At 42.6% G+C, this 24287-nt stretch overlaps 1 protein-coding gene across 3 annotated transcripts in view; it reads right to left on the bottom strand.

Annotated features, from left to right (window-relative positions):
- Positions 1-24287, bottom strand: part of CFAP299 (cilia and flagella associated protein 299) — a 351971-nt gene that overhangs the window by 100710 nt on the left and 226974 nt on the right. The window lies entirely within an intron of this gene.

Below are 24287 nucleotides of genomic sequence, written 5' to 3'. Positions count from 1 at the left end.
AGTTCCGTACATCTTCCCCAGTTTTGCCGGGGTCAAGTACCAACGGTACATCATTTTCTCTAAATTCTCTTGGGTGAACTACACTTCTGAACACTACATTATAATAATTTGGGAATCATGGGCATAATTCTCCCTCCCCCACCACCCAATAAACTGGAGCAATGCGTATGTAAGTAACTCTACTAGCTGCTCTGCAAGGGCTTCCTCTGAATAACCAGTATACTGCCTTCTGCACAGGATTCCATCCAATTCATCATTTTCTCGGCCTCTTCTCCCACTTGGTTGTTCCATTTCATGAATCAGACATGACTCAGCATAATAGCTGGGTGCGCTGAGAAAACACAATCAACTGAAGTTGCAGGCATGTGAGGAAGGCCTGCTTATGCTAAGATCAGCTGTTGTTTTCAAAACTGTCAAGAGCTTAAATGACTGAAGAATTGGAAATTACCTAGCGTAAAATTCAAATCATCATGGTATGAGCGGTACAAAGGTTCTCATCAGAGTTCCAGGAAGCAAAGGCTGGAAAGGGAAGATGGCTTGTGACAATGAGATTAACTTTAGGCAGGATTTTGATCCTTTTAGTTTATGTGCCATTAGTAAATAAATATTCGCATTCTGAGAATATTAATGGTTTGTGCTGCTAACACTCGGCTGCTGGTAGCCTCAAAATCATTGGAATTATAACGCAACTGAACTGCTTTGAGAGCAGGAACCCACACAAAATCAATATACAGTGAGGGGGGAAAGTATTTGATCCCCTGCTAAATTTGCCCATTGTACAGGTACTGTAACAAGCTGGAATTTCAGGTAAGACCTTACAGCAGGTGCAACTAATATCAGCTTGTTACATACAGTGAAGATACCAGGTAGCCTGACATCTGGCTGGTTGACAGGGGATCAAATACTTATTTCAGTCATTACAGTGGTACCTCAGTTTAAGAACTTAATTTGTTCTGGAGGTCTGTTCTTAACCTGAGGTAGCACTTTAGCTAATGGGGCCTCCTGCTGCTGTCGCACTGCCACTGCGCGATTTCTGTTCTCATCCTGCAGCAAAGTTCTTAACCCGAGGTCCTATTTCTGGGTTAGCGGAGTCTGTAACCTGAAGTGTCCGTAACCCAAGGCACCACTGTATAATGCACATCAATCTCTGACTTTTGTCTTCTGGGTTTCTGGGGGTTTTCCTGTTGTTATTCTCTCTCACACAGCTACAATAAACCTACAATTAAAATTATGGACTGGTCATTTCTTCGTAGGACGGCAAATGGGCAAATTTAGCAGGGGATCAAATACTCACCCCCCCCCACTGTATTAGGAGTTGTTAACCAGTCAAATGGGCAAGGTACAAGGAACAAATTATCATTATTATTACCCACTTTAAGACCTTCGAAGAGGGCACCCTATTCAAAACAACAAGCTATAAGAGTAGTCACTGTGCAATTTATGAAGTATTAAATGAATGTGTAATAATTTCTACTGTGCAGCTGCCTTAGAGGCTGCAGATGACCGCAGTGCCTGGAGAAAGACAGTCAGGTCAGCAGTGACCAGAGGAGGAATGACCACTGGGAGGAGCAGCTTCCGGGTCATGTGGCCAGCATGACTAAGCCGCTTCTGGCGTACCAGAGCAGCGCATGGAAACACCGTTTACCTTCCCGCTGGAGCGGTACCTATTTATCTACCGGTACTTGCACTTTGACATGCTTTTGAACTGCTAGGTTGGCAGGAGCAGGGACCGAGCAACGGGAGCTCACCCCATCACGGGGATTCAAACCGCCGACCTTTGGATCGGCAAGTCCTAGGCTCTGTGGTTTAACCCACAGCGCCACCCGCACCTGGGTAGGCTGTCTAAACAATAAGATTTTTAGGAGGAAAAGAGCATAGTGAAGGCGCCTTGATAAAGCGTGGCTGCTGCCGTGCTAAATGATCGAGTTTTTACAAATGCAGAAAGGCATAATGTGGCACCTTCAGTAGTGCCAATTATGCCGATTGAAGCAGTCAACCGGGCACATGTGGGGTAAGGCAATCTCATAAGCCAACTGGTCCCAAGTTGTTAAGGGCTTTATATGCCAATAGTAACACCGTGAATTTCAATCTGTAGCAAATCGGCAGCCAGTGCAAATATGGATCTATCTGTTTGATGTACAGTCATACCTTGGGTTGAAGTAGCTTCGGGATGAATATTTTCGGGTTGCGCTCCACAGCGACCCGTAAGTACCGGGGCGCGTTACTTCCGGTTTTCGCCGCTCGCGCATGCGCAGGCACTCAAAATGACGTCACGCGCATGCGCGAAAGTGACGAATTGCGAGCCGCGCCCGCGCAGGGACGTACGTTGCATTCGCTTCAGGATGTGAATGGGGCTCCAGAACAGATCCTGTTCACATCCAGAGGTACCACTGTATAATGAAGTGGCCAGGTATGGAGGCACCTTCAAGATCTGGACACATTTTGGACAGGATAAAGAGATGGTAGCTCCATCAGGGCTTCCATTTTTCAGCCCGGTCACCATTGTTGCGCCTTTCAGGTTTCTGACGCAGGATAAATAAGGCAGCTGTCACTTCTTCCACCTGTTCTGTCCCCCACCCCACCCCGATGCTGTGCAGTATACCTGCAAACTACAGGAGGCAAAAGTGGGAAGGGAATCAGTGATAGAAACCACAGCTGCCTTGTCTCTCTCTTCATCAAGGTATTTATGCAAGGTTTCCAGGTTGGAAAGTAACAATCTGACCTCATTGTGTGTGCACACAAAGCTTCAGGGGTCCAGGAGGTGGCATTTCCTTGGCACAGGTGTGTTACCTTAAAGACACTTGCTAATTCAGCTTCTGGGTGAAATGAAAAAGCATATGGCTTATCCCTAAAGGTATTTTTTGGGGGAGGAAACTAATGCCTTGGGATAGCTTGCTACCACTTCTGTTAGTTTTAATTTCAAATAGCTTGCAGTGGTGTTACCGTTGGCAAGAGAATGCCTGAGCTTTGCTGGGATGGCCCCAGTTTCAACACTGAACAACAAAACAAGCTTGCTTTTTTGCTTTCACTTTTTAAGGTTTAATGGTTGCCAGAGCCATTGAGAATAAGCGCAAATGGGAGCATCTATTTTGTTGACTCAGTGCATTTCTCAATTGCTATTCAGATCACTTACAGGAATAAGTGTAATAAACGGAGTAAGGAGTAACAGGAATAAGAAGTAATAAAAACACCAATGTGACCTCTTTCGTTTTGTAACATACATTTGTTTACAAATGAGCAGCCCAGAAAATCCTGTTTTTACAGGCCACCCTCTCGCAAGCCCAAACCTTGCTCTCGATTTTTTTCTTTTTGCTCAGGGCCCGGCAACAATCCCCTCTCCGTGGAAATAGCACGACTCCTCATCTTAGCAGAGCAGGAGAGGAAAAGGTAAGGGCTATATTCCATAGCTGTAGCGTAGCCTCTTAGGCACATATAACTACATTCAAGTAGACAAGTGTCAGCTCTCATGAGAAATGCTTGCAAAACTTACAGGATTTTTTTCTACTTTACACTTTTATAAATTCCCTTCCCTGCAGAAAAATGTACCTGAGCAGAACACGCCAGATTTCCCTTGAAGTATACCTTCCTTGAAATTTGGTTGGTTGCTTGACATCTTTTTCTTCTTGTTGTTTTAATAAACAAAGGGCTGCGGGATGACAGTCTTGAAGAGTTTTCCAAAGCACATTTGTCTCCTGCAAGATCACATCTCAGCTGTTGCTCGTCTTTAGGGACGGAAGAAGAATTTATTCCGTCTGCTTTTTGCAGTCGACTGACCCAATCCAACAATCCCAAATTCATTTGCAGACTGGAACATAACTCTTGATCAGATTATGCACTTCTCCGGATTTTGCAATGCTGTGGCAATGTACAAAAAGTGTGCACAAAATGATACTTTATGGCAAAGATGTGTACAGTATAAAATACTGATTTTACAGGAAATAATGCATTTAAAAGAACATAGTTGTTGTTGTTGTTTTGTTGTTGTTTTTTAGGGACACGGGTGGTGCTGTGGTCTAAACCACTGAGCCTCTTGGGCTTGCCAATCAGAAGGTTGGCAGTTCAAATCCCCGCGACAGAGTGAGCTCCTGTTGCTTGTTCCCTGCTCCTGCCAACCTAGCAGTTTGAAAGCACGCCAAAAAGTGCAAGTAGATAAGTAGGTACCACTCCGGTGGGAAGGTAAACAGCATTTCCGTGCACTGCTCTGGTTTTGGTGTTCTATTGCGCCAGAAGCGGCTTAGTCATGCTGGCCACATGACCCAGAAAAACTGTCTGTGGACAAATACTGGCCTGTAAAGAGAGATGAGCGCCTCAACCCCAGAGTCGTATGCGACTGGACTTAACTGTCAGGGGTCCTTTACCTTTGCCTTTTCAGCTTCTTCAAATAAATGCATACAGTAATGTGTACAATTTAGGTGGGAACATTACTTCAAAGAATCTGCACAAAACAGGGTGAAAGGGGCCTATTATTAAGGTCATACATTAAAAGCACACGACTTCCTCTGAAGAATCCTGGAAACTGCAGTTTTTCCTCACGGAGATAGAATTTCCTGCACCCTTAACAAACGGTTCCCAGGTTTCTTTGGAGAAGTAATGTTCTTTAAATGGTGTGGAATGGTGTGCTTAGGCTGATCTGTCCAGCCCTGCTTGTCGCAGAATGAACCAGTAAACTAAATAAATTAAAAAATAAAGACAAGTTAGAATAGTGATTCCTAATAGATACTGGAAAAACCCAACAAGAGAGAATCAGGCATTATTATGAAGGTACCTGAAACATGTCATCTGAAACAATTCATGTTTGAAAAAGTACAAAGATAAACGACTAAATGTATCACACCATATAAAAGCCAAATATGCGGCTAGTGCAGAAATATCTACCTCAGGCCTGCTTAAAATCACCTTTTTCAGTGGTGCTTCAGATCTAAAGTACCACTTTGATGTAATTAACTTCCTCAATAAGATCCTGGTCAAACTGCAGTTACTATGTGGAGACCACTTCACACGGAAGCTGTAAATACACTTTTGAGTCATTCCTTCTTTTTTACTTATTGAAAGATTTCCACTCTGCCTTTCGATTTAAAATTCCCCAAGGTGACTTACGGTATCACTTTAAACAGTAAAATACAATGGTAATAAAATAGCAGCACATAACAATAGTTAAAAGAAGCAGCAAAACCACAAAAGAAAATAAATGGCATTAAAACCTGGGAAAGTTAAACTGGTTTTCACCTGGTGTCTAGAAGTCAACAGACTGAGCTTTTAACAGAAAGGAATTCCACATCAGAGGTGCTACTACCAGCGAGGCCCCGTCCCTGATCCCTGCCCACTGCATCCCAAGTCATACACCCAAGACTGTGCCACTGTAACTGGATTATAACCTCAATATGCCAGTGGCCCATCTAGTTGTCACCCACCCACCATATAACTCCTTTTACAGGGAAGATCTGAGCATGGATGATGTGGAAGCTTTATAAGAAGCCAGGTGGATAAAAATCAATGATTTTTATTTTTTTAAATCAGATTTTCTTTTATTTAAATCTGATTTTTTAAAATTTAAATCTGATTTTTTTATTTAAACTGGATTTTGAAAATAAAATGCTTTTGGAGGAAAATATTTCTAAAGATATTCTATTTAAGTTACATTATAGTCCAAATTTTCAGGAAATAAGGATTTGTTTTAAGTTTTTCATGTGTGCTAAAACTCAGACTAAGTTTTTTTATTTTATTTTTTTAAAAATCACTTCACCACATCAGTTAACAAACATGGATACATATGCTATAATGTTATTGTTTTAGTTAAATAAATTGTTTAAATTGTTATTAAGGAAATGATTGTTTTTCTTCTTCCAATAAAGTACAGCAGAAAAGTTGTTCAAATATAAACAGTTTACTTATTAAAACTCACATTAATTTCATAATTATCTGTCTATGTATTTCTAATAGTATAACCACATCAGTAGTTTTTTATATAACTGTAAAAACTACCCTGAAAATGTATTATTCCAAAAATGAGACCTTCCTCTGGTTGTAAATATTAAGATTATACCAGCAAGAATGAGTCTTTCTGTAAAAAAAAAGAGAAAGATTTAAATCAAGTCTTAATGACTAGCGATTTAAATCAAGTCTTACCGACTAGTGATTTAAATCATGATTTAAATCGATTTGATTTAAATCAAATTCACCCTGTAAGAAGCTGAAGGACTGTGTTCATGGGACGGGTGTTCCTAAAACTAGGGTAAAACTGTGAAGCTTTCTTGTGACTATTGCTATTAGATGCTGCATGTTGTCTAAGAAATCTTGTTGTTTAGAGCACCAAAACACAGTTTATAAAATGTTACTATGTTTGCTACTGTTTCGCTATGCTCTTATGAAATTGTTACTGTGTTATTGCTTTGCTATGTTATTATGAATCATTTGTTTGTAATGTATCCCTGTTTCCTTTGTTGTAAGATGAACAAATTTGAACAAATAAAGTGAATGAATGAATGGCATCCCCAGAAACTCAGGAACAGCCCCAAACAGCATCCAATAAGGATCCAGGACCCGGGGGGGGGGGGCTGGCAAGGATCCCTTTCTGCAGAAAGCAAGCTCTGCTTCTGAATCAACTGAGAGACAGGTAGGACTGGGCACTGCTCCAGGATCATGTTCTCACAATGGTCAACCAAATGCCTATTGGAGGCCCCAAAGGAGGACAGCACTTCTCCCATTTGTGCTCCTTGGTAACTTGTATATAGAGGAAAGACTGACTCTGATAATGGAGGTAATATATGACCACCATGACCAGTAGTAATTGATAGCTTATCCTCAATGAATCCATTTTTATCAGTTTTTTTTTAAAGGTAAAGGACCCCTGGATGGTTAATTCCAGTCAAAGGCGCCTATGGGGTTGTGGCGCTCATCTCGCTTTCAGGCCGAGGGAGCTACAGTGGTACCTCGGGTTACATACGCTTCAGGTTACAGACGCTTCAGGTTACAGACTCCGCTAACCCAGAAATAGTACCTTGGGTTAAGAACTTTGCTTCAGGATGAGAACAGAAATCATGTTCCGGCAGCAGCAGGAGGCCCCATTAGCTAAAGTGGTGCTTCAGGTTAAGAACAGTTTCAGGTTAAGAACAGACCTCCAGAACGAATTAAGTACGTAACCAGAGGTACCACTGTATAATTATAATTATTATTATTATTATTAATACTCTGCCCTCCCTGGCCAGAGCCAGGTTCAGGGCGGCTAACACCAATAAAATCACAGGAAAAACATATTAGGGGTAAAAAAAAGGGGGGGACCAATTTAGAATGCAGGTTAAAATGCTGGCGTTTGTCCACAGACAGCTTTCCAGATTATGTGGCCAGCAGGACTAAACTGCTTCACGGAGGACCATGACAAGTGCCAGAGCGCATGGAAATGCCATTTACCTTTCCGCCACAGCAGTACCTATTTATCTACTTGCACTGGCATACTTTTGAACTGCTAGGTTGGCAGGAGCAGGGACAGAACAATGGGAGCTCACCCTGCCGCATTGATTCGAACCACCGACCTACTGATTGGCAAGTCCAAGAGGCTCAGTGGTTTAGACCACAGCGCTCTATACATTATGAAGAATAAGAGCATAAAATGAGCCGTACTGAATCTGACCAAACGCCCATGTATTCCACCAGCCTGTTCTCACAGCTGACAACCAAATGTCCACAAGTAGGACATGAGTACAACAGTACAGCAGCCCAACAGCCCTCTCCCCACTTGCGATTCCTAGCAACTGGAATTCAGAGGCATGCTATTAGGCCTCTAATAGTGGAGGCAGGGGACGCGGTTGGCACTGTGGGTTAAACCACAGAGCCTAGGACTTGCTGATCAGACGGTCGGCAGTTCGAATCCCCGCGACGGGGTGAGCTCCCATTGCTCGGTCCCTGCTCCTGCCAACATAGCAGTTCAAAAGCATGTCAAAGTGCAAGAAGATAAATAGGTACTGCTCTGGCAGGAAGGTAAATGGCGTTTCCATGCGCTGCTCTGGTTCGCCAGAAGCGGCTTAGTCATGCTGGCCACATGACCTGGAAGCTGTACACCAGCTCCCTCGGCCAATAAAGCGAGATGAGCGCCACAACCCCAGGGTCGGCCACGACTGGACGTAATGGTCAGGGGTCCCTTTACCTAGTGGAGGCAGAACATGCAAGAAGGTGGTCATTCAGATACTCTAGGGTCCTAGTCTGTTAAGGCCTATGCAGTGGCTCACTTTGTAGACTGAGCAATTTCCCCTCCCCTTTCCACCACAGTAAAAAGGAAATGTCTTTGGTGATATGGAGAAAACTGTCCAATCTCAACCGCTGCAAATAAGTAGTTAACCATCTGGTGATGGTCTCCATGTGGAAAGATTTAATGGAAATCCCACATAGCGATTTTCATGTGACTTTTTCAGAAGGAAAACAATATCCAAAGCAAGGTTGTGCCTTTTCCATCTTAGACTCTATTTTTATTATCTGTGGGGAAATTGGTTCAATATTTGAGGTTAAGAACTGACACGGATCTGAAGTTGCCTGAAGTAGAACATGCTATCGGCAATATTTGTGAACTTCTTGCTCCAGGAGGAAGGAATTTAAAGTTGACTTAAAGGCTCCAAAGGTGGATGGAAGTGGTGGAAGGACGAACATTTGTTATGGATGGAGTACTTCTTATCTGGCTTAGTGGAAGAGGGAAAAGTAAAAACTGGTTGGAGCAAAATGTTCTTGGCCAGATTATTTGCTGGCATGGGCACAGACAATCCAGTTCAATCCCTCTCTATTCATAATTAATGGATTTCAGAAAGTTTTCTAACATTTTAATGTTTTGGAAATACTACAAATCAGAGACTTTTTAACACCGAAACAACTGCAAAACAGCATATGAATTGACTTCTCAGAAAATCACCAAGTCTCAAAAGCTAGGGTATAACTTTTTTTAAAAAAACAACCACTTGGAACTCAATTCTATATCTGAAAAAGTTGAGTCTTTAACTTTCATCTCCTGGTAATAACTCTCAGAAAAAATGATTTGCAAGAACCAACATGTACATTCCTTTATCCTTGTAACAGTAGAATATGGTCAGCTTCCAACCTATCTTTTAACCCCCACCTCCTCCCAAAATCTCTTTATATTTTGTAAACATCATCTGATTAATCTCCACAGAAAAGCCTTGCAAACTGTGCTATTATTTCCAGTGTTCGGCTTTTGTGCAATTGTTGAACTAAACAGATTGCCCGAGGCCACCCACTGAGTCCTTGGCTGAAACAGGTATTTGGAGCCAGGTGTTCCAGGGCTTATTTTAATATTCTGACCACTAGACCATGCTGGGTTTAAGGGTATATCTAAATAGCAATTATTATTTCCTTGTGGGCTACGGCTCTCTGCCTAATCGTCTTATCACCAGCTGTAAACAGTATCCATGAATGGGAAGAAAAGCAGGTGCAAAGTTCTGGTTTAACTTAGCATGCACATAAGCTCCAGAATAACAGAATGTCACTGGTATAATTAGGCTCAAAGGTGTGGAGAGAACAAGGTATTGAGGTGCATTACCTCATACCTTTGCTGTTCTCTCAGGTGCAACACATGAATCAACCCAAAAGTATATGCACGGAATCTAAGGCACGATGGAAGCTCCAACACCATCAGTCTGAATTGCAGGTACCCCTCGCCCGCAGGAGAAAATCAAACAACCTTATAAGGTAATCTCAGAATTTTTGGGGAGAGACTTATTGAGGAGGCTTCAAAATCCCATAGCTCACCAAGGTTAGAACTGTCCAAGGGCAGTGCTTCTACACTATGGTAGTAATCTCAATCCACAGATGCATGAGTGCAATAATGCTTATAAATCTCTCTACTGGTACATAATCCAAGGAGAGGAATTATTTATTATTATTATTATTATTATTATTATTATTATTATTATTATTATTATTATTATTTCTATACCACTTTCTAGAATTTCAAACAGTTTACAACCTACATTAAAACATCAAATAAGACACTGCAAAATAAAGCAGTTAGTTCTGTTGCTTTGAAAGCAGGTCAAATATGCATTCAAAGCAACAGAACTAACTAACAAACAAAATATTATCCCAAATATTTCATGAAGGTCAAGTATAGAAAAGACCTTGAATAACACCTTGAACCTGGGCTGGTACAAAATTGGCAACCAATGCAGATCTTTGAGCACAGCTGTTATATGCTGACCTCAATCAATCAGCATTCCTTAACTTCTGTTATCTTCCCAAACAATTAATAAACAACTAAACCGACAACTAACCTACAAGCATCCCTCTCTTCAAGGAGAGGGATTATTGATATTACCAATGGCTAATGAAATAAAAGGATGCATATCTACAACCTTGAAAATAAATCCCAAAATTTAATACAGTAGTTATATGTCAGGAGCCCATCTACTAATATGCGAGTTAATTTAAAAGGTATGATTCCAAGAACAGCAGTGATGCTCATGGAAAATGCAGGTGAAAATATCTAGCTGTTCCAAAACACAAAATTGGACTATTGAAATCCAAAAGGAGTGGAGTGGAATACTTGGGGATTAATGTGTTTATTTACCATGATGAAAAAGAATACACACACACACAAACACACACATATATATGAAACAAGGGTACAACTGCCTTTCATGGCTGGTTCCTCTCTACAGATTTTTGTCTGATCAAAGAAACAAATAATCTGTTCTGCCCAAACAGGCACCTATTTACAAAAAAACCTGTGTAGTTTTTGCAAGTTAATACAGACACACATCTTTCTATTTGCATGCCGACTTTCCATGGTCAAAATCACGCTCAAGGCAGATTACAACAATAAATCTTTTTAAAAAATAATAATTATCAAACATAACAAAAGTAGTCATAAATCAATAAATAAAACAGCAAAAAGGACACAATTGGACTGAACATAATTTATAATTTCCGCATAAATCATAAGATTTAAATGAAGACACAAAAATTAATATCAATAACAGCAACAATCCCCAAGAAAACCCAGCCAAGCACTCCTTAGAATTTTGCCCTTAGAATTCTGCTCCAAAGCGCCATGGCTCAGTCCAAGAACCTGGAGAACCAGGTTACCTGAAAGACCACCTGCCCCTGTATAAATGTATAAAATCATTTTGATCATCTGGGACAGGGTTTCCCAAACCAGGGTCTCCAGCTGTCTTTGGACTACAACTCCCAGCCCTCTTAGCTAGCAGGACCAGGGGGCAGGGATGATGGGAACTGTAGTCCAAAAACAGCTGGAGACTCAAATTTGGGAAACTCTGTTCTGGGTAAATTCTACTTGTGGCACTTACAGAATATCACAAGGCAGTAACCTGGGAGCGTGCATTTTCTGCTGCCACCCCTGTACGACAGAATTCCCTTCTTCTCTCTGCCATACATCAAACATTACCCACTTCAGAGATCTTGCCAAGACTTATCTTTTTGCCCAAGCTACAATTGACTCATAAGATTGGACCCCGTTTCATGTGTACGATTCCCCCGATATCTGTTGTTGTTGTTTTTGCTTTTATTCTGTTTTCTTGGTTTTATGTTTCACTTCTGTTCTAATGGATATTGCTGTTGCATTGTTACATAGTGTACATTGCCTAGGGATTTTTGAAAGGTTGAACAGTTTAGAAATGCTTTTTGTTGGTGCTGACCTTTAAAGCCCTAAATGGCCTCGGTCCAGTATACCTGAAGGAGCGTCTCCACCCCCATCATTCTGCCCGGACGCTGAGGTCCAGCGCCGAGGGCCTTCTGGCGGTTCCCTCATTGCGAGAAGCAAAGCTACAGGGAACCAGGCAGAGGGCCTTCTCGGTAGTGGCGCCCACCCTGTGGAACGCCCTTCCAGCAGATGTCAAAGCGATAAACAACTACCTGACATTCAGAATACATCTTAAGGCAGCCCTGTTCAGGGAAGTTTTTAACGTGTGATTTTACTGTATTTTTGGTTTTTATGGAAGCCGCCCAGAGTGGCTGGGGAGGCCCAGCCAGATGGGCGGGGTATAAATAATAAATTATTATTATTATTATTATTATTATTATTATTATTATTATTATTCCCCAATTTTTTTATTGATTTTCCAAAATCTTTAAAACAAACAAACAAACATAAATCTTATCAGTTTTCCAAAACTAAATTTCTCATAAAATTAACTTAATCACTTAACATCATTCTTTCTATTCATTTTGACTTTAAACATTTTATTCTCTAACATCACCTGTTTAAATCCTAAGCCTATCTGGTATTTGCAAGTTTTCCCAATTAAGTTATCTTAATATTAAGTTATCTTAGCATATTTAACTAAATAGTCTTTATATTTCATCCATTCCTCCTGGTACTCCTCCTCCTTCTGGCCGCGGACTCTTCCAGTCAGGTCAGCTAGCTCGGAAAAGTCCATCATCTTCATCTGCCATTCCTCCACTGTTGGGACTTCATGTGTTTTCCAATTCTTAGCTAACAAAATTCTAGCTACAGTTGTGGCATACAAAAACAATCTAACATCTTTCTTGGGCAATTCTAGACCTATTATTCCAAGAAGAAAGGCTTCTGGTTTCTTAATAAATGTATACTTTAACATTTTTTAAATTCATTATAAGTATTCTCCCAGAAGTCTTTCACATTGGGGCAGGTCCACCACATAAAAGGTACCCTCTTTTTCTCTACATTTCCAGCATAGATTATCACTATTATGATATATCTTTGCTACAGTTTAGAAATGCTTTTAAAGTAAATAAATATGAACGCATAGATGGCCTCTGAACATCTAAGGTGATTTTTTCTTTTTACTCGCTGAGTAACCTGCTAGTTTTGCATAACGCTCAAACCAGCTCCATACAAAAGCAGCTTCCAGCTATCTTCTGTTACGGCAGCTGCAGCTTCTACAGCAAATGCAAACAGAGAGAGAGAGAGAGAGAGAGAGAGAGAGAGAGAGAGAGAGAGAGAGAGAAGCTAATGTTTACCACACCTTTCCTTGCAATTCAGCCTCAGGACAAATCAAAGGTAAATACTGTAAAGAGAAGAACTTCTCCCAAAGACAAAGACCACATGACAGAGGACAGAGAACCTGCTGAATGGAGATCTTATCTTAATTTACTAGACCTTGGAAGAGTGCAAAAATGTAAATGCATTTAAGGATGCAATCCTAAACACATCTCCTAAGACCCACTGAAGACAGGAAGCATCCTTCCATGCAACTATGCATGGGATTGTGCTGTGAAAGGATGTCCAATGGATTCCCCCCCCCCATTAACTCAGGACACATGCAGGGGAATATGCTACAAACCATAAGTTCTATGCCACTATCCTGTTGACTAGAGGCCATTTCTGATTTTCAGTAGGAACTGAGTGATTCGTAATGTCCCCACTGTTGGAGCAGAGACACGTCTGTGTTACCTGTTATGACTGTGCAAGGTTCCATGTGTACAGTTAGCCTGAAAACAGTAAGAAATAACTAAATAAATATACCTATGTAACATAGCTATTGCAAATGGAGCATTGTCCATGTGAATCAGCTGATCCCTGATTACAGCAAAGGGGACGCGGGTGGCGCTGTGGTCTACACCACTGAACTTCTTGAGCTTGCCGATCGGAAGGTTGATGGTTCGAATCCCTGCGATGGGGTGAGCTCCCGTTGCTCTGTCCCAGCTCCTGCCAACCTAGCAGTTCGAAAGCATACCAGTGCAAGTAGATAAATAGGTACCACTGTGGCGGGAAGGTAAACGACTTTTCCATATGCTCTGGTTTCCGTCACAGTGTCCCGCTGCACCAGAAGCAGCTTAGTCATGCTGGCCACATGACTCAGAAAGCCGTCTGTGGACAAACGCCAGCTCCCTCGGCCTGAAAGCGAGATGAGCGCCACAACCCCATAGTCACCTTTGACTGGACTTAACCATCCAGGGGTCCTTTACCTTTTACCTTTTGATTACAGCAAGCCCCATGAAAGCCCTCCAATCAGCGCCAATCAGCTGATAGTCTTTAAAGGAGTCTCCTAGAACAGGGAGGTCTTTTGAATTGACAAGGGATAAGGCACCATATAGGGGCAGTTTTAGGGAGATCCTGCACAGTAACAATAAAAACCGTATGTTGATTGGGTTTGCAGTGAGCCCCTAAACGTAAGAGTCTAGGATAGAGTGTTGGAGATCCAGGTATATATTTCTGCAAACAAATCTGACAGCTATTGTAGTGATGGACAAGCTGTGCTATGTAAATATGAAACAGCTAGGTGAGAACATTAAATAATTTTCTACTCCATTTTATTGCTCTTTAAACTGTTGTTAGCCACCCTGGGCACTGCATGTGCGGTGGAAGGGGGGATATACATATCTTTAATATATAAATGAATATATTCCAGAAATTCTGCTTTGGACCCATTCTTTCTAGCAATGAGTTTGCAAAGCAGTAAAATGCCCTACTCTCTGCCAGACACGATGGGTATTCTTGGATTCACTTGATAGGAAAGCTAGACTAGCTTCTTGCATGAAGTGCAAACTGGGACCAAAACTTCCCTATGAATTCATACTGTCGTCTTGCACAGTAATTTTTTTCTTGCTGAATGGGTAAGCACAGTGAAGAGTATAAAGCTCTTTGCGAATGAAGACTGTGAGCCTACACACACTCATAGAGTTGGAATAGACCACAAGGGCCATCGAGTCCAACCCCCTGCCAAGCAGGAAACACCATCAGAGCACTCCTGACATATGGTTGTCAAGCCTCTGCTTAAAGACCTCCAAAGAAGGAGACTCCACCACACTCCTTGGCAGCAAATTCCACTGTCGAACAGCTCTTACTGTCAGGAAGTTCTTCCTAATGTTTAGGTGGAATCTTCTTTCTTGTAGTTTGGATCCATTGCTCCGTGTCCGCTTCTCTGGAGCAGCAGAAAACAACCTTTCTCCCTCCTCTATGTGACATCCTTTTATATATTTGAACATGGCTATCATATCACCTCTTAACCTCCTCTTCTCCAGGCTAAACATGCCCAGCTCCCTTAGCCGTTCCTCATAAGGCATCGTTTCCAGGCCTTTGACCATTTTGGTTGCCCTCCTCTGGACACGTTCCAGTTTGTCAGTGTCCTTCTTGAACTGTGGTGCCCAGAACTGGACACAGTACTCCAGGTGAGGTCTGACCGGAGCAGAATACAGTGGCACTATTACTTCCCTTGATCTAGATGCTATACTCCTATTGATGCGGCCCAGAATTGCATTGGCTTTTTTAGCTGCCACGTCACACTGTTGGCTCATGTCAAGTTTGTGGTCAACCAAGACTCCTAGATCCTTTTCACATGTACTGCTCTCAAGCCAGGTGTCACCCATCTTCCTTGAGAGTAAATCCTATTGAACTTGATTCTCTATAACTGTGCATGAAGCAACGTCTACACAGTAATGGACAGTCAGCAGATGGAAGAAACAGTGCCATGTTAATGCTTAAACTGCTTTCATCAGTCCAACGTGGAAGGATATGATATTTAACTTGCCAGGACCACATGTACCAAAAGGATAAAATTATGTACCTGTTTAAAATGTTTTGTATTGCCCAATAGACCTGAGAAGATACAGGCAAGATTGGGAAGAGAGGCTAGTTTAACAGCATCTGGTGGGACTGATTAACATTTCTGCTTGCTTAGAACCCAAACATTAGATACCATTGTGGAATGTGGTTTGGCTGTTGCTGCACTCCAATATTTACGCAGGTTTTAGAGCTTTTTACATATATATTATTAGAACTATTCACCTGGCCATATGCCAAACCAATGTCAGGTTTTATTTTTTATTTTTGCGGGGGGCGCAGTAGTGCATCCCCATCTAAAATCTCCAATTGCTAGCTGAAAAGAGCAACTTTTTTTGCAATATTATTTCCGTCAGTAATGGACTGAAATAGATTTTATTCACATTAGCACGGGAAAGTCCAGTTGCGATGTGGTTTTTTTCCCCACAGTGGCCAAGTGTAGGTGCAAACCAGCAACAGCGGATGTGGAGAAGGAGCAATTTTAGAAGCAAAACTCAGCACCGCTGGGAAACGGAGTTTCCAGTTTAATTCTTGCATGAGAAACTCTTTGCAGCGGTGGAGTCTGCTATCACATCTTGCAATGCTACACTATTTAAAACCTGTAATTTCTATGCTCGTATGCGTATTTAGGATATGCACTCTTATCAGTGCTGTCAGTTACTAGCATTCATTCAGCCCATATCATTTATAATACTGACTGCATCATGGTGGCCACGTATAAATTTGCTGCAGGGAAACACCTTAAACAGCTCAGGACCACAATTACCGCATTTTTTGCTCTATAAGTCGCACCAGACCATAAGACGCACCTAGTTTTTGGAGGAGGAAAACAAGGGGGAAAAAATTCTGAATCTCAGAAGCCAGAACAACAAGAGGGATTGCTGCGCAGCAATCCCTCTTGCTGTTTTGGCTTCTGGGATAGCTGTGCAGCCTGCATTCGCTCCATAAGATACACACACACTTCCCCTTACTTTTTAGGAGGGAAAAAGTGAGTCTTATAGAGCAAAAAATACGGTATATATTTTAAGCCACCAGGGAAACCAGCTACCCTTGGGCAGGAGATATAGAAGTATAATCAGCCGTAGCAACAGGCTAAAAAATAGCTTCTATCCATGGGCTGTTAGGCTGTTGAACGAAAAATAACATAGCAAAATTGACTTGCTAGGTGTTGTTATTTGATAAGAGATTGAGTGTTTGGGTGGGGAGGGATGCTTGTTTAATTTCATTGTACACAGGTTGTACAATGACAATAACGGTATTATGATTATAATGGGGGGGAAAACTGTCTTGCTAGATTAGCCAAAAGTTCCATTCTGTCTAGAAAAGGGCTAGCTATGCCTCTGGAAGCTACCAAGATGGGCATGGAGATGATAGCTCTCGGTTGCAATTTCTCCCCAACACCTAGAATCCAGTGCTTCATATAGGAAGGTGCCTTATCTTAAGTTACATCACTAGTATCCATCTGTCTGCACTGATAGTAACTCTTCGGGGGTTTAATCAAAGGATTTTCCCTGAAGGGTTAACAAAACACACAGTGGTTCACTTAGATATCATAGCTTCTAGGCACTGATAAAAAAAACTCTCTTTAATTTATCTAAGTTTTTTATCTAATCTTCTCTTAAATCCATATAGGCTGCTGAAAATTACAACGTTGTAGTGATAAATTCCATAAGTAAATGATGTGCTGCATGAAGAACTATTTTGTCTGTCTTGGATCAACTGCTAATTAATTTCATAGGGTGCTTCTGGGTGGGGTTTTCCTATTGCAATTGGGCCATTTCATATATTGCAGATGGGTGGCTGGCAACAGTTGTTGTTTTTTATTTTAATATCAATTCCCTGCCAGATTAAATACGCAAAATCCAGATTAAAGGGGCAAAAAATACAGACTGGTACTTTGAGGCTGGCAACAGAGCGTAGGTGATATGAACAAGGCATGCATGAGCAGCATGTATCCCATTATCATAGGAGCCAATGCCAGGGGGCTGTGGGTACTTGGGCACCCACAATAATGTAATTTTGAGAGCCAGGCACTCAGAAAGTCAAGGAGGAAAGCTGGAGAGAGGCCTGCAAGACAGAGCTGTTCCGCCTCGCCTTTGGTTTGGACCCTTATGTTGCCCTCCCCTTATGGTCTTGATCTATTGGCTACTTTTAAAATGAGGCTGCATTTTAAATTGCATTTTAACCTGTATTTTAAATTGGGTTTTTCTCCCCTATTATGTTTTTACTGTGATTTTATTGGTGTTAGCCGCCCTGAGCCTGGCTCTGGCCGGGGAGGGCAGGGTATAAATAAAATCTATCTATCTATCTATCTATCTATCTATCTATCTATCTATCTATCATCTATCTATCTATCTATCTATCTATCATCTATCTATCTATCTCTCTATCTATCTATCTATCTATCTATCTCTATCTATCTATCTATCTATCTATCTATCTATCTATCTATCTATCTATCTATCTATCTATCTATCATCTATCATCTATCTATCATCTATCTATCTATCTATCTATCTATCTATCTATCTATCTATCTATCTATCTATCTGTAATGGCTTTAAGGGTTGCTTGTGCGTAAGTTACCGCCTCTCTGGGCTAGTTTGCCTGGTTAAGCTGTTTCCCTCTGGACAGCCCTCCACTCCGTGGCTGTTCAGTCGCTGGCAGAATCCGTCAGTGGGCGTTTCTTGAACCTCTTCCAGCAAAGAAGCTCTTTGACGCCAAGTCGCCGCCTACTTTCCCTGCGCGAAAGTCTTCTGCGCAGGGTGGGCGTAGGCAGCGGAGGACTTGTGCTCTCCTCGCTGGTCTCCTGCGAAGAGCCCTGGAGCCTCCTCTCCGCTTCCCCCATCGGCCCCCCTCTATCCCTGGTGTAGCGCTGATTATCTTCCCCAGCCGGGGACTCGCCTCTCTCCCTGCTTGGCCCCTCTCCAGCATTGCTGCTGAGTCTCGCCTCCTCTGCTAGCTGCGATGGCAGTTCCCTGACACTATCTATCTATCTATCTATCTATCATCTATCTATCTATCTATCTATCTATCTATCTATCTATCATCTATCTATCTATCTATCTATCTATCCATACATCCATCCTCTGTGGCGCTGCCTCTGAAAGAGAAGCAATTCAGTTCCATCCTCTGCAGCCAACCAGTGAGCGAGGTACCTTTCTCCAGAGTGGGAGCTTGGGTGTGGAAGCAGAGTCTTTCTGCCTCCGAGTCCAAGTCCCCTTTCTGTGGAAAAGGGTGTCTTGCTGGCAGCGGAGGGTGTAGCTGAACTGTCTCTCTCTCTCTGCCACAGTCCCCCTCCAAAAACCTGACACAATGTTGTGTGTCATGTGAGACGCTGCACATCCGCACTACAGTGGTGGGCACCCACAACCCTAAGGGCAGGATGGCACCCCTGCCCATAATAAACACCAGCTGGAAGCAACCCTAGAATTATAGCACTGTGAGTAAGGGATAAATCTCTCTCTCTCATCTGTTAATACTATTTATATTTTATAAACCTCTTATCTGCTTTGGCCCATATATTGTAATGCCCCCCCACACACATGAAAAAGCATTATGCAGTCCAGAGGTGGGGACTCCAAAATCAATTCCAGATGTTGGATGTCAATACTCATCAGCCCCAACCAGCATGGCCAGTGGTCAAAGGTGATGGAAACTGGAGTCCAACAGCATCTGAAAGGCCATAGGTTCCTCATCCCTAATGCTTGCATATACTTTGGTGAGACGTTGACACATTTTGGAACATAGGAAGCAGCCTGGTGCTGTGTCAGACCATTTGGTCTATCTAGCTTAGTGGTGGCCAAACTTGGCCCTCCAGCTGTTTTGGGACTACAATTCCCACCATTCCTGAACACTGGTCCTGTTACCTAGCAATGATGGGAGTTGTAGTCCCAAAACAGCTGGAGGGCCAAGTTTGGCTATCACTGAGAGTTCATTACAGTCTACACCAGTGTTTCCCAAACTTGGGTCTCCAGCTGTTTTGGGACTACAATTCCTATCACCCCTGACCACTGGCCTTGTTAGTTAGGGATGATGGGAGTAGTAACCCAACAACAGCTGGGGGAGACACAAGTTTGGGAAACACTGGCCTACACTGACTGCCCTACAGGTCTCCAGTGTTGCAGACATTCCCAGTCCTATCTGGACATGCCGTGGGTTGAACCTGGAACCTTCTGTGTGCAAAGCAGATGCTCTACCACTGCGCTACAGCCCTTCTCAAGCAATTCATAGAATTGTAGAGTTGGAAGGGACCATGAGGGTCATCTATTCCAACACCCCAGAATGAAGGAACCTTTTGCCCAACGTGGGGTTCAAACCCACAACCCTGAGATTAAAGCTCTCGCACTCTACCAACTGAGCCATGTTAGTATATGGCAGAACGGTCACAGGTGTTTACTAAGAAACTGCAACAAGTAGAGCTACTGTTTGTCTGTGCTTACATCCTGTTCACGATTTCTATTTTCGCTAACAATGAAATTCGATCTTGTTCGCATGGTCTGAAAACCGGTCACTGCAATAAGAAATCGGTCATCTCCCCGACAGATATTGGAAATGACAGATAGTTGTGGTGTGATTACTTAAGTACTTTAACTGCTAATGGAATTTTATTGTATTTTAATGTAGGTAAGAGAGCCCTCACTGTATTTTCCTATCTTATACAAGTAATGAATGGTGTGGTGACCACCCAGAAGTAAAGAGCTGGATTCCAGGAGGGAAGTGCTGTTTCATTATACATATGTTCTTGTTTATATAAATTGAGCTTTTGAAATAAAAATATATTTTAAAAAAGGGGGGAACCTGTGGATGTCAGCAATGCAAAAAATGTCTGAGTGGAGAAACACAGTTGATGTAATTAAATCACTGCAATGAGAGCTGTCAGATTTCCGTGAGGTGGAAAGGATTGTTTAAAATGGCAAATCTCTCAGCGGCATTCAAACGTAGTTCCAACTGGCTTCCCGATATCTCCTCCTGAGCCTCTCCAATGACAGGAGCATTTTCACTTCATCAGGTGGTCAACTGGGTGAAGATGGATGCAGCAATTTTAGAGCAATAGAGGGCTGGCCTGGGAGCGCCCTCAAGACAAATGTTCTTTTCGTTCTCCTGCTTGAAGTCCAAAAAGCTGGCTCTATGGCTTTGCATTATGGCTCAGTTGAGGCGAATATACGCCATCAAATGTGCTTTCTGAACCCCTATTCCCTGTGACATCGCAAAAGCAGAGTTCTCCTTATGTACTTACACAGAACACTGGTCTTTACTCTTCAACTTAGTTCAGGATGCAGCAGAAAACTCCAGGCCTGCTTACGAACCAAACACTTGCCCTTGAACAATGCCAGGATTTTTAAAAAGGAGACAATGGCGACAGAGTAGAAAGATTTCCCAACAAAATCCCGAAGGCTTTACAGATATTATACAACCAAGCTCGTGTGAACATAAACCACAGAAGAGATTCCAGTTTACTGTCAGAATCCCAAACGCTGCATGTGTGGCAGTTATGCTGGGGATATTATGGCAAATTAAGAGTATTGACTCTCGACTGGCATCGATGGGAGCCCTGGTGTCTCTGCCTGCTAACACCAGAATAGCTAAGGGGCCTATCAGAAGCAACTGCCAGGAGACCTCTCACACCTGGAGCTGACCCCTCTAGAACAACAAACAGGAACAAAAAATATTTGGTTGTATCCAACTGTCCTACTCAGAGTAGACTGTTAAAATTATGGGAGTAAATTAGTCATGTCCATGAATTTCTGTGGGTCTACGCTGAGTAGGACTAGCACTGGATGCAACCTAGACCCCAGCATGGCCTACAAAGCTTTTTCCCACAAGACGCACAAAACTGCCCAATTCATATCATCATACATGGAGGCATGTGTGAGACAGGTTATAGATTCAGGTACAGTGGTACCTTCAGGTTACAGATGCTTCAGGTTACAAACTCCACCAACCCAGAAATAGTACCTCGGGTTAAGAACTTTGCTTCAGGATGAGAACAGAAAGTGCGGCGGCGGCACGGCAGCAGCAGGAGGCCCCTTTAGCTAAAGTGGTACCTCTGGTTAAGAACAGTTTCAGGTTAAGAACGGACTTCCAGAACAAATTAAGTTCTTAACCCGAGGTACCACTGTACAAAGGAACAATGAGGAGGATAAAGGGCGTTTCATGTGGTACCTTTGCAAATGGAGATCATTGACAGGGAGCCCCACTGCTGCTAGAAGCCCATCTTCAAAGGGGCCAACATTCCACAATTACAGGGAGCCATTTTGGATCGATTTGCAGGACTTAGGTTGGCTACAGCCAGTATGGTGTAGTGGTTAAGAGCGGTAGTCTCGTAATCTGGTGAACCGGGTTCGCTTCCCCACTCCTCCACATGCAGCTGCTGGGTGACCTTGGGCCAGTCACACTTCTTTGAAGTCTCTCAGCCCCACTCACCTCACAGAGTGTTTGTTGTGGGGGAGGAAGGGAAAGGAGAATGTTAGCCGCTTTGAGACTCCTTAAAGGGAGTGAAAGGCGGGATATCAAATCCAAACTACTACTACTACTACTACTCTTCTTCTTCTTCTTCTTCTTCTTCTTCTTCTTCTTCTTCTTCTTCTTCTTCTTCTTCTTCTTCTTCTTCTTCTTCCTGCAAATGCAACATTTTCCCTCTTCAGACTCCCAGTGGATTCTAAAGGAGCTCCCTGTAGCCATCAATTAGATGGCTGGTGGTTATTGCAAGCCCAGCTGAAGGCACACTCCCATCGCCAATCAGCTAATTGGTGCCGATAGCCTTTAAAGGAAGTTGGTGTAATGGGAAGCTAACTTTGAGAGCCGTCAATCATTATTACATCATGTGAGGACTGGTGGGCAGTCCTGCCCACTTCTCAAAGGTAGGGTAGGGAAATTAAGGGTCTGGGCCACTAGCAGGATCAAGTCCCGTCCCCTGTCCCATGTCTTCTTAGGTGACATTGGAAATGGGAGTGGCAATAAATGTGTACGACAGTCAAGACACATCCCTTCCTCACTGAGAGACGGTTGTGGCCCTCCATGGTGGAATTCCCTTTGTACTGATCTGTGTATGGCTTCTACAGTGGTACCTTGGTTCTCAAACTTCATCCATTCCAGAAGTCCATTGCAAAACCAAAGCGTTCCAAAACCAAGGCACGCTTTCCCATAGAAAGTATTGCAAAATGGATTAATCCATTCCAGACTTTTAAAAACAACCCCCAAAACAGCAATAAAATATAACATGAATTTTACTATCTAACGAGACTATTTCCCATAAAATGAAAGCAATAAACAAAGTAATACAGTGGTACCTCAGGATGCAAACGGGATCCGTCCTGGAGCCGCATTCGCATCCTGAGTGGAACGTAAGACGCGACGGAGCGCAACCCGAAAGCGCTCAACCTGAAGCACATTCAACCCGAGGTATGACTGTACAGTCAGTCAATCAATCAATCAATCAGTAGCTGAACTGGGTTCCACACAGTCACAAAAAAACAAACAAGAAAGAGCCGCAAAAAACCCCCGCAAAATAAATAGCATAAATAGGCAGACTTCAGTGTAACACTCAAAACAGAGCGTGTTCAGCTTCCGAAAAAAGTTCGCAAACCAGAACGCTTACTTCTGGGTTTGCAGTGTTTGGGTTCCAAGTTGTTTGAGAACCAAGGCATTTGAGAACCACTGTATAGTGCTAGGGCAACCACATCATGAACACACAGCAACTGTACGGAAACCAAGACCAAGTGGGGATTTGCATGCGCTAAACACTTATAGATGAATAATTACTGTAACTTAAAATAAAAACGCATCAGGTGCTTGCTCATTCTGCCATCCAGGTACTAACCATTAATGGACATGCAAGCCCTGCATCTGCCTGCCAGAGCCAACAATACTGAGCTACATGAACTTAGGATAAGGCAGCCTCCTAGGTCCCCTGGTAAACAGGAGCAGATAACCTGCTGGACAATAAGAAATGAACAAGGAGTTGTTGCACCTTTGTGGACCACAAGGCTGGTGCTCTTTGCTGGGTCCTAAGTTGCACTGGCCTGAAGTGGGTGTTAAATGCTGTACTAATTGCTTTTTAAAAAATCCACTCAGCTTGGCTTTCCTGGCTTGTGGATCAAGCTGAACTAGCCTAGGCTCTCCCCCCTCTCCTTTATCCTGGAATCACCTCAGGCTGAACATTATGGAACGCCTGAAGATGGCTCCAGAGTAAATAGTTTGGGCTACAGCCACGAGGAGGGCCGTAAGTCTGTCTGTTCCAGTTAGGGCAGCTTATATTTATTGGAACAGAAGTGCAAAAATATTTGGAGGTAAAATGAACCCAACGGATGTTTTTGCTAGCCGGAGACTTTTAATGGCAACTGTGCTACTCGTTGGGAAAGATAACAGCTGAGCACGAAAAGTGTGGAAGTTGCTTTCTCGTCGTGAAAGGATCATCCAGTTCTTTGTGATTAATTGGATTATAAGTGGTTTTCCACTTCCCACCCAGATCAAGTTGGCCCTTGGAGGAATTTGTTTACTATCGGTTGCAAGGTTGAAGCGAAACACTTTAGCAAGAAGCCCTTTTCAAGAATTTAATCTAAAGATTAAGTCTTCTCTTGTCATACTTCTCTAATACTTCCCATTTTTTTTAAAAAAACACACCCAGGTTTTCTGTTGGCAAGCACAATTTTATTGGTACAAAGAAAGGGAACATTAAGTACTTTACACTCCAGCTTCATTCCACTATGATAAAATATTGCTAATCTAAAACAAGCCCTTGTGGAGAACATAAGGAAAAATTCCAGATGTTCTAATTTTCCTGAGGGAT

This window comes from Podarcis melisellensis (genome assembly GCF_964234715.1).
Source record: "Podarcis melisellensis genome assembly, chromosome: 9".
NCBI classification, from domain to species: Eukaryota; Metazoa; Chordata; class Lepidosauria; order Squamata; family Lacertidae; genus Podarcis; species Podarcis melisellensis.
This window is presented reverse-complemented; position numbering and strand designations above follow the sequence as displayed.